General features: G+C 35.0%; 1 non-coding gene across 1 annotated transcript; it reads left to right on the top strand.

Annotated features, from left to right (window-relative positions):
* The first annotated feature begins 5201 nt into the window (after positions 1–5201).
* Trnah-aug lies at positions 5202–5274 on the top strand. Its single transcript has one exon. It is a non-coding gene; the product is annotated as a tRNA-His (tRNA).
* The last annotated feature ends 4496 nt before the right edge of the window (positions 5275–9770 follow it).

Genomic DNA, 9770 nt, shown 5'->3' with positions numbered 1-9770 from the left:
TCGTCCGCGTAGGTCGTCATGACGGTATTAGGGTGTATAGGTAGATCAGCAGTGTAAAGGTTGGGACCGAGAATGCTCCCATGTGGGAGACCGGCTTGTATCTCTCTGATTTCCGAGAACTCGTTGCCGTACCTCATTCTGAACATTGAATTAAAGCCCGTTCTAAGTAGTCACCAAAGATCCTACCTGTTTGGGGCCTTGGAGCATGCAATTGATTAGGTATCGGAAAAGATAAGTTTAATTTGTCCTAAAGGTTATTTGCTACCGCAACATTTCAATCGTTACGTCCCCACATTGGTGAGAGGTTCTTGCTAACGTAGGTTAATGCCAGAGGCCCCATTGAGCACTTATGCTGATGTCTACCTGCATGAGGTGGGAATTGAGTGCTTGGTGTGACCAGCTAGAAGTCTAGATTTGAACACAATCGAGCACATTTGGGACCAACTTAAGGAACGATTATGACGAAGAAGCCCAGGGGCTAACTCACTAGAAGAGTAGGAAACAATATATATATATATATATATATATATATATATATATAAATATAGACCAGATATATAGACAGATAGATAAAAAAGAATAAATATATAGGTCGATTGGCACAACGTTAGGGAAAGAGATAGGTATGGAGATATACAGGTACATAAATAGATATACGGGATAACTAGAGTTAGGATAAAGTTTCAGGTGTTTCTACGCAACAAAAAGTTTGTATGAATACTATCCAAATTTCAACGGTAAAGAAGTAATGTCAGTGTTTTTCCACTTAGGTCCACTAAATAGCTTATGCCTTCAGATGGATCTGGTTTATACCCCTGAAGGAAATTTTGCTGCAAGACTATACGATAACTTATAAACATTGTTTTGATGGTTGGTAGTAGAGTGACAGGAATTGCTGAAGTTTCATCTAGTGGTTTCGCTGATGTTTCTGGGACTTACGATGTTGCTTGAGGTACACTTTTTGGAAAATTTCTGGGACCTTGATCTCAACATGATTCGGAGAAAGCTTCAGAAAGAATGTTGATGGGAAGTGAGGGAAGATTGCCGGCACGCTCAATTTTTCCTTGCGTCTCTTGTATTAATTGCTCTTGTTTTAATTATGAGCCGTCCGACCGTATCTGAAAGACGGGGTGGTTCAGAATGAATATCCGATTTGGACCCCCTTGATTTTTTCGTTTGGGCACAGTTCAAAACCGATGTTTATCGAAAAGAATTTAATTCGTTAGATGACCTCATCGCAAGAATCGAAAACGTGACGGGGAATCTGCGTCGAACTTTGTAGTCAGCGGGCTAGAAATTAGAAGGCGAGCTCGAGCGTGTGTGAGCCAAGGAGGCTACTTCCAACAGAATCAGATTTTTCTACAGTCAGTACCTCTGAGGCATAAGCAGTTTAGTGGATCTAAGTCAAAAAATCCAAAACTTAAAATTACATCATTACCGTTGGTGTTTCTTGTCGGCCCGATAGTGGATACGTGATTGGAGAATTGGTCAGGGTGGCACCCAGAGAATGAACGACTCAGCAGCTCATGAGTTTTTTTTTTTGTATTATTGGCAACGTTTCGGACTTATTAGTGACTAGTAAATTTTATCGAATAATGTGTAGAAATTGTTGGTTGTATTTTGCTCCTTGTAGAATATTTTGCTATGAACTGTTGTTCATTCTCTGGCTGCAAAATTCTCAACAAATTCTCCAGTCATGTATTTCATTACCGTTGAGATTTGGACATGGGTTTATAGGAGGTATTTTGTTGCGTATGGTGAAAAGAACCTCCTCCTGTTAGACAGATAGAGAGGGAGAGATATATAGATGGATAGATAGATAGTTAGGGAGTGAGATAGGAAGATAGATAGGTAAAAATGAGAACGAGAGGGAGAAAGAGAAAGACAGAGATAGATAGATAGACAGAGAGAGAGAGAGAGAGAGAGAGAGGGACAGAGAAAGGAGAGAGTGTGTGAAAAAATAGTGAGAGACAGAATGAATTACTGAGAGACCGTGAATTGTTAAAAAACAATAAGTACTAAATCAAACATAATATTAAAAATAATATCATATTTCATTAACAGTTTTTATTTGGCATTAAACCTTACACATTTATGATGAGTATAGAGGCCGGTGTAGCTTAAAAAAAATGGTTTCCAGCATCTATCGGTATTGAGTACACTCTCTTTACTATCTCTTCATTGTGTGCATATCTATTAATATATTTTCTATATTACTGCCTTCTCTTTTGTCTTATCTCACTTTCCCTTTACGTTTTTGCACATTTTTTTTTTACTTTCTGATTTCATATTATTTTCTTAATTATTATCTTATTCTACCTTCCTTAACTTTCTTTCTTTTCTTTTTTTATGCTTAGCTATCTCATTCTCTCTGTATCTCTATATTTCAATTTTTTTTAACCCTTTTTATTCTTTAGCGGCAGATAGCTGGAGGGAGGGAGAGAGAGAGAGAGAGAGAGAGAGAGAGAGAGAGAGAGAGAAAGTCTTTGAAGGAAGAAATTAAGAAAATAAGATGGAAATAGAACAGAAATGAAAAGTTCCTTTCTCTTTCCATCTTATTTTCGTACCTTCTTCATTCAACTCTTTATCTCCCTCTCCATCTATCTATCTATCTTTCTCTTTTGTTTCCTACCTTTTTTTGTGTTATTAAATCGTTTTATTAAGCTCATTATTTATTGTTTTGTTTTTCTATTTTTTCTCGCTAAATTGTCGTTTTATCTCTCTTTCTCCCCTCTCTACTTCCCTCTCTTAATCCCCGCTGTTCTCTTCCTTTCGTTCTTGTTGTTTATCCAAAGGATTTCCGCAAATTCTAAAATTTTCAGTTATTAAAGTAACAATGGAAATCTAAATTTAAAAAAAAAAATCAGCTTAGTTAACATACTTCACCGCCTTTTCTTGGCTTCTTCGTTACAAAAATAATCCCGTAGTGAATATCGTATAAGATTAAAATAATTTAACGGCAGTGTCTCATTAGCAATCAGGCCTGATGCGGGGTATCTGCAGATCCATCGGGCGCACAGACAGATGAGAAAGTGAGAATTGCGAGATTCGGCATACTTTCCAATTTACATTAATATACTCAGAAATAATGATGTAATATCAATAGTAGAAATATCTAATACGGTATTTAGACGATAGAACCTTATGCAAAAGAGATTTGGTTTTGTGACAATTGCCTCAAAATTAAAAATGTTCCACTGGGAAAAATCTCAAATTCAATTTAATTTAACTTATGAAAAACAAATTAAAAGAAAACTGTAATCGTCCTATTTTTTTAGCATAAAACACACTCATCTTTTGTGTAATACCATATTAATTTGGATGTAAAGCGACTGTATCATGATTGTTATTATTTTTAATTTTATTTTGAAAGTTTTTCTAAATTTTTTATTTTCAAAAGAGGCAATGTAATTTTCAGCAGTTTCTAATTTTACAGTAAATTTAAACTGATGTTTCAAATAGTAAAATTGATTGAATTTTTATATAAACTGTTTGTTTTTGGAGCACATCTCGGAAAGTAATGTAACTTGGGTAAGCATTTTTTAAACTTAAAAGAAATAAATAACATTATATAAAATAAATATGAAAAATATAAATGATTTTTTAAATTCTTTTCTTTTTTTTAACTGAAGAAAGTGAGAAAGTTATGCCCACAAAAACCAAAGAGTATCGTCACCAAAATCAAATTTTACTTTAAAAAATTGATTTTTGGTATAAATATTTCTTAAATATTAACTGTTATTTTGCAAAAAGCCTTACCTTAAAGTTTAGTCTTATGTTTTAATTTATATCTCTCATATTTAATGCCTTACTGAATTTTTTGTAGGAATTGTACAATAAAATCGGGGATTAATTATTTAATATATTTATTACAATCTGTAACATTATTTACAACGTGTAATGCGTCAAATTTAAAATTGGCGTGGATCATCGTGAGGAGAGAGCTAATTTTAAAGAAACGTCGATTTTTCGAAAATATATCATATAAATTTATTACAATCTTTATCACAATTTTTGTAAATACGAACAGATTTTCATGAAAAAATAACGACATTGTTTTGCTATTTACATCAAAAAGAAACTGATATATGTATTTTCTATGTAAAATATTATTAAAATATTGAAAACTCTCCAGTAAAAAATAGTGAATACCAATTTTTATTATTATTAATTATAACTATATTCAACTAATTATACACATTTTTTCGAAATGGAAAATTTGTTACGGGTGGGATTCGAACCCCTCGACTTTTGCGGCTAATTGAATATAAGAAAATAGTTTACACGTCCGTTAAGTCATACACTTTAAATAATTGCGCAGTGTATGGATATTTCATTGTATAGCGTCTTATGTTTTCGACCTTGCGAGAAGTAGTTTTAGTGAGTGACTGGGTATGCGACACAGTCGATTAGTGGAGAAAACCGACGTGAGATGCGGCCGGGTTGAGGTCGTTTTAGCTGAGGTGTGGGCCTTTCGCCCGTCGTCGATTGGCGAAGAAAGGTTAGGCCCTGATCCCACGTTTACGTGTTGGGATTCTCTGTTAAGCAAGTAGTCCTCTCTCCACCCACGACTCCTATCACCGAACAAGAAGTCAGCACCGTTAGAAAATAAAGGGAAGAACTCGTAAAAAAATGAAGAAGTAGAAAAAAAGACTTTTGATTGTGAAAGACATTTCGCCGGAGCAAAGCGAATGAAACATGCATCCGATAAAGATGTCTCTGATGTTACAAAGAATTGCTCAACATTTATTTATCACTTACACCCACTGGGGGATTTGATTTTAGATTCTTAATAGACGCCAAATATGTTAATAATTTAAAACTATGAACCCGACACTTAATTCTAATATGAACATTGTTTCTTAAGAATAACAAGCACACACGTTGAAGTCATGTGTATAAATAAAATACATTTAATCAGTAACATGTGGTTCAAGGAGTACATGAGTATGTGTGCCGCCGAAAAGAAGAAAAGTTATCACCCCGCAGAAAAGAGTATGTGACGTAGTGANGCGGGATTCGAACCCACGATCTTCGGCTAGATACGCCGCTGCTCTACCACTTGAGCTATCGTGACCTCGATCCACTCGGGCACTAACTTCCCATCTCAACCCCACCTTTTCAATTTGAAAAATAGCAAAAAGGAGGGAAAATTCAAAAGCTGGGGTTGAGATGGGAAGGTAGCGTCCGAGTAGATTCAGGTCACGATAGCTCAAGTGGTAGAGCAGCGGCGTATGAAGCCGAAGATCGTGGGTTCGAATCCCGCTCGTGACACTGACTTTTTTCTCTCAACTAAAAACCTTGCATTAATTGAAAGTTATTGAATAATATTGTGTGGTATATCAGGTTTCTTCATTATTTTTTATTTTTTCAAAGAAAAAAGATCTCTTTTTATTAAGAGATTGAATTTGTACAATTCAAGTAAAGACGATATTGATTTCTAAATCTCAGCTTCCGGTAAGGTAAAATGTTGATCATTGCCCGAAGTTATTCATCGGTAAAATTGCTTATATTTAATTTTAGTGTCTATTGTTTGTTGAAAGAAACGATTTCAATAATGTGTCCGATCCCCGGTAAACCTTTTACAACAAAAGACTTTCCAAATCCAAAGGCCACGATAGTCTTTTTTTATTTGAGCCGATTCATTGTTGTGTTATGGTAATTGGACCGTTGGCACAAATAATCTCGTATTTGACATTTTTCAAGTTTCGCAATAAGTCGAAATTCGAACAACGGTTTTGTTGGGAGAGGAAATATTAACGCCATTTAATGACACTTCTTGTTTTACTTTTACCAATGGAACAAACCTTTTCTTTTTTTGCGGTAGGACGGATAAATTATAGCCGGCCTTGCGCTTCCCATCACAGTAGATTCAAAGGCATTCGGAAAGTAAACAAGGTTGCATGAGGGATTCATTTGTATGCAAAGTGTTTATTTTTCAATCAAAATTTTTCATCTTGACAAAAAAATAATTTGTACAATTTCGTTAGTTTTGTCAACTTATACACGTTTTTCCTCGATGAAAAAGTAAAATGTAGAAGACGTTAGCAGAAAAGTAAAAAATAAAAGTCACTAAGCCTTCAATTGGTTTGGTCGTTATAGGTTGAAGTTGAAACAAATGCAATAATTATGAAGATGAACAGTTATTATTAAAGTTCAAGAACGAAGGACCAAGAGGGGCATTTGGCAAATTGCTGCTTTAAAGTACCAAGCAATTTTCGTTCAAGAATTATAAAAATACATAAATTCATTCCATAATTTTGACATTTATCGTCAAAAAGCAAATAGTTTTTTCATTTACTTCATTTGGAACTAATCAGACCCATGTGCTTTTTACTTATTTTATTTAAGATGGCATCCGCCTCCCCTCATTAGTATTGAGTTTTTAAAGTGTGCAGGTTTATATACTATTTTACAAAACAATGTCTTTAACATAATTTTAACATAATTTAATTATATTTTGTAGGCAGTTAAATGTAAAACCACATTGCTTTGTAAAATAATACGTAAACCTGGACATTTCAAAAACCCAAGACTGATGAGGCGGAGGCGATTGCTCCCGAAATCGACCTCTTCAATAAAACATATAAAAAGGACGTGGGTCTGTTTAGTTCCAACATATCCCAAATGAAGTAAATGAAAAACAGCCCGAAAAAAGAAGAAAACAAAATTAGATATATTTTTTTATTTTTTATCTTATTACCCAAGATATTCCAGAGACACCTAAAAGCACACATTCTTAAAAAGTTTTTTTTAATTTACATGAATAGATTTCTGGGTGTTGCCCTTTCGAAATCAATTTACGAAAATAAAAGCAATACTTATTATGAAAGTGTGATTTTTGTTGTCTCAGTCTGTGAAATAAAGTGGGTAATAACGTAAATAATAAATTTTTAATAATAACTGTTGAAGAAAAATAAGAATACCAATAGTATCAAATTATAATAATATAGTTATTATTAATAACATTTTAAAACTTTTTTAAAGCTTTCTAAACAGATTTTTACAATATGCGATATGATTAGCATATTCCAGGCTTTACTAATATTGATTAACCACCTAAGAAACTGCTTGATTAATAAGTTTGTAATAAAGTATCAAGAAATACTAATTTGGAAAACCAGTAAAGAACAGCAGTAAAATGAGCTAAGAACAACGTAAACATAGCTAACAGCTGCATTGAGCCATATTTATAGCCCCAGAATCCTATGATGTTTGAGAACGATATTTTCTTGAAAACTAGAAAAGATAAAAATACTAAGGACCGATATAAGGAAAGGTAACTATATGATTCTTTACCTAGATTCTGCTTACATGAAGAACGCTACAAATAAAATATGTATTTAAAAAACTAAAAGACTCAAACGGCGTAAAAGTCGTAAAAATATAGGGAGTACATGAGTAAAAACATGGACGAAGAAATTTAAATCAATCTATTTAACTGTATTACAAAAATGTGTTTCTCTTACTACACTGCAAGGCAAAAAAAGTCGCCACCTTTAATATTGATTATTTAGAGACTGTTAGATGCGGTCTGGTGTGATGTAGGTTTCAGATAAACATTTTCTTTATCGTGCCAACGTTTCGATCTTCATTGAGATCATCTTCAGGGCTCAAAGTGTTTGTTCTCTCAACACGACACGGAAGAATGTCACACTTACGCAGAAAAAAAAAACACTTTGAGCCCTGAAGATGATCTCAATAAAGATCGAAACGTTGGCACGATAAAGAAAATGTTTTTCTGAAACCCACATCACACCAGACCGCATCTCACGTTTTCTGAATATTCATCAACTAACGGTCACTAATCACCACACACCCTTAATATTTTTAATTTTTCTTAGCCAATCCTTTATTGATTATCTTACAACAATGTTTGGTCGTTTTAATGGATTAGAGGAGAAAATACATAAAAACCCGCCAACTTGTGCTTACATTTGGATTTTGTAAATAAATCTTTGAATAGTCAAGCATCAAGCTCTTGTTTGTGGGCTTTCTGTAAAGCTTCTTTCTAACGCTCCGGTGGTTTCATTTATTTTATGTTGTACTATTTTTAAGTTTCATATTTGTTTGAGTGATGATTTGAAGTGATAAAGAATCGGTTAGAATCATAGCATTGCTGGAAATGGAAGAATTCAAGCCTGTATGGTCTGGGTCCTTATACCCAGAACAATTGTTCCAATGGACTTTCATAGCCACCAAGATACTCATATATCAAGTCGCTATCGTGTTACATCTCAGGGAGATGATCGTTTTATTGTTTCGAATATACTCCGTAATCGACATTCTACAGCTTGTGAGATCAAGGAACGAGAAATGTTAATGTCAATTTACGCTCGGTAAGACGAAGACATTAAGAAGCTGGTTACGTGAGTAGTCCTGCTCCTGGTCCAGAACTTCTGACAAGGAACACAACATCTCGGCTAAGTTTCGCAAGAAATCACATCAATTGGTCTGAGATTAGACTAAAATCTTGTTTTCGAATGAGACAAGGTTTTGTTTGAGGTCTTCTGTCGGACGAGAGAGGGTTTGGAGAAGAACAGGAGATTGATATATCCCCGCAACTCCTTTCACTCCCGAGAACCTATGCCGGTAGTGTTATGGTTTGGACAGGCATTTCTATGGAAGTTCCGACAAACTTGATTTTCATCGAGTGTTTCCTAATATTCCTTATATGCCACTAATTTTATTGATCGTTGGTTTTATTTTTATGCATGACAATACAAGGCACCACACAGCTAGGATCGTTGGTGACTACTTGGAATGGGCTTCAATTCAATGTTTGTTGTGGCCAGCCAATGTTTGTAGTCCCGACTTAAAACCTATCCAATTCATTTGGAATGATTTGTCAAAGAGGGTACAAGCCGCCCAGTGATGCCGGATAATTTGTCGAAATTGAAAAAATGGCGCTGTTGGTTGAGTATGAAAATATTCCACAGCACTACATTCAAAACCTCATAAAATCCACGTCGAATGCAGGCGGTGATCAACGTAAGAGGAGGAAATAGTCAAGACTGCATTGAATATTTTCTTCAATGTTTCTATAGTAACATATTTGTAATATTGTTTTTCAATGTTTTATTTTTTATTATAAAACAAGTATCCTTGGTCCTATCTTTTACACCATCTATACTGCTGACCTACCTACTCACCCCAATACCATCATTACCACCTACGCGGACGACACCGCAATTTTGTCCTCTAACTTGACTCCTACCCAAGCTACCTCTAATATCCAAGAACACCTTGAGCACATCGAAGGTTGGTGAAAAAGGGAAGGACAAGATTAAACGGAGAAAAGTGTATCCAATGTACGGTCACTTTGAAAAAGCAGTCCTGCCCTGCACTATACATCAACAATGAAGACCGACTTCCACTCAAGTCAAATGCCTAGGACTATACGTTGACAGCAGATTGACGTGGAATCCCCACACAAGACTTAAAAAACAACAACTCAAGACTAGGACAATTACGCAGACTACTAGGACCAAAATTGACCATCAATACTAAACTGACCTTATACAAGACTTTACTGCGACCACTTTGGACATACGTTGTGGAACTGTGGGGTTCCGCTAAACCATCCATTATCCAGCGTATCCAGTCCTTCTAATGAAAAATCCTCAGACAAATCGTCGAAGCTTCTTTTTACGTCTCTAACCTCACTATCCACAAAGACCTCAACGTTCCTTTTGTCCACGAACTGATCCATTCCCGATTACAAAAATTTCATACCAACCTACCATCCTCACCCTACCGCAAGAGCCCTC

Source organism: Cimex lectularius, unplaced genomic scaffold (genome assembly GCF_000648675.2).
Source record: "Cimex lectularius strain Harlan isolate CLEC.00 unplaced genomic scaffold, Clec_2.1 scaffold186, whole genome shotgun sequence".
Lineage (NCBI taxonomy): Eukaryota > Metazoa > Arthropoda > Insecta > Hemiptera > Cimicidae > Cimex > Cimex lectularius.
Note: the sequence above shows the minus strand (reverse complement) of the source record. Positions and strands in the feature narration are given on the sequence as shown.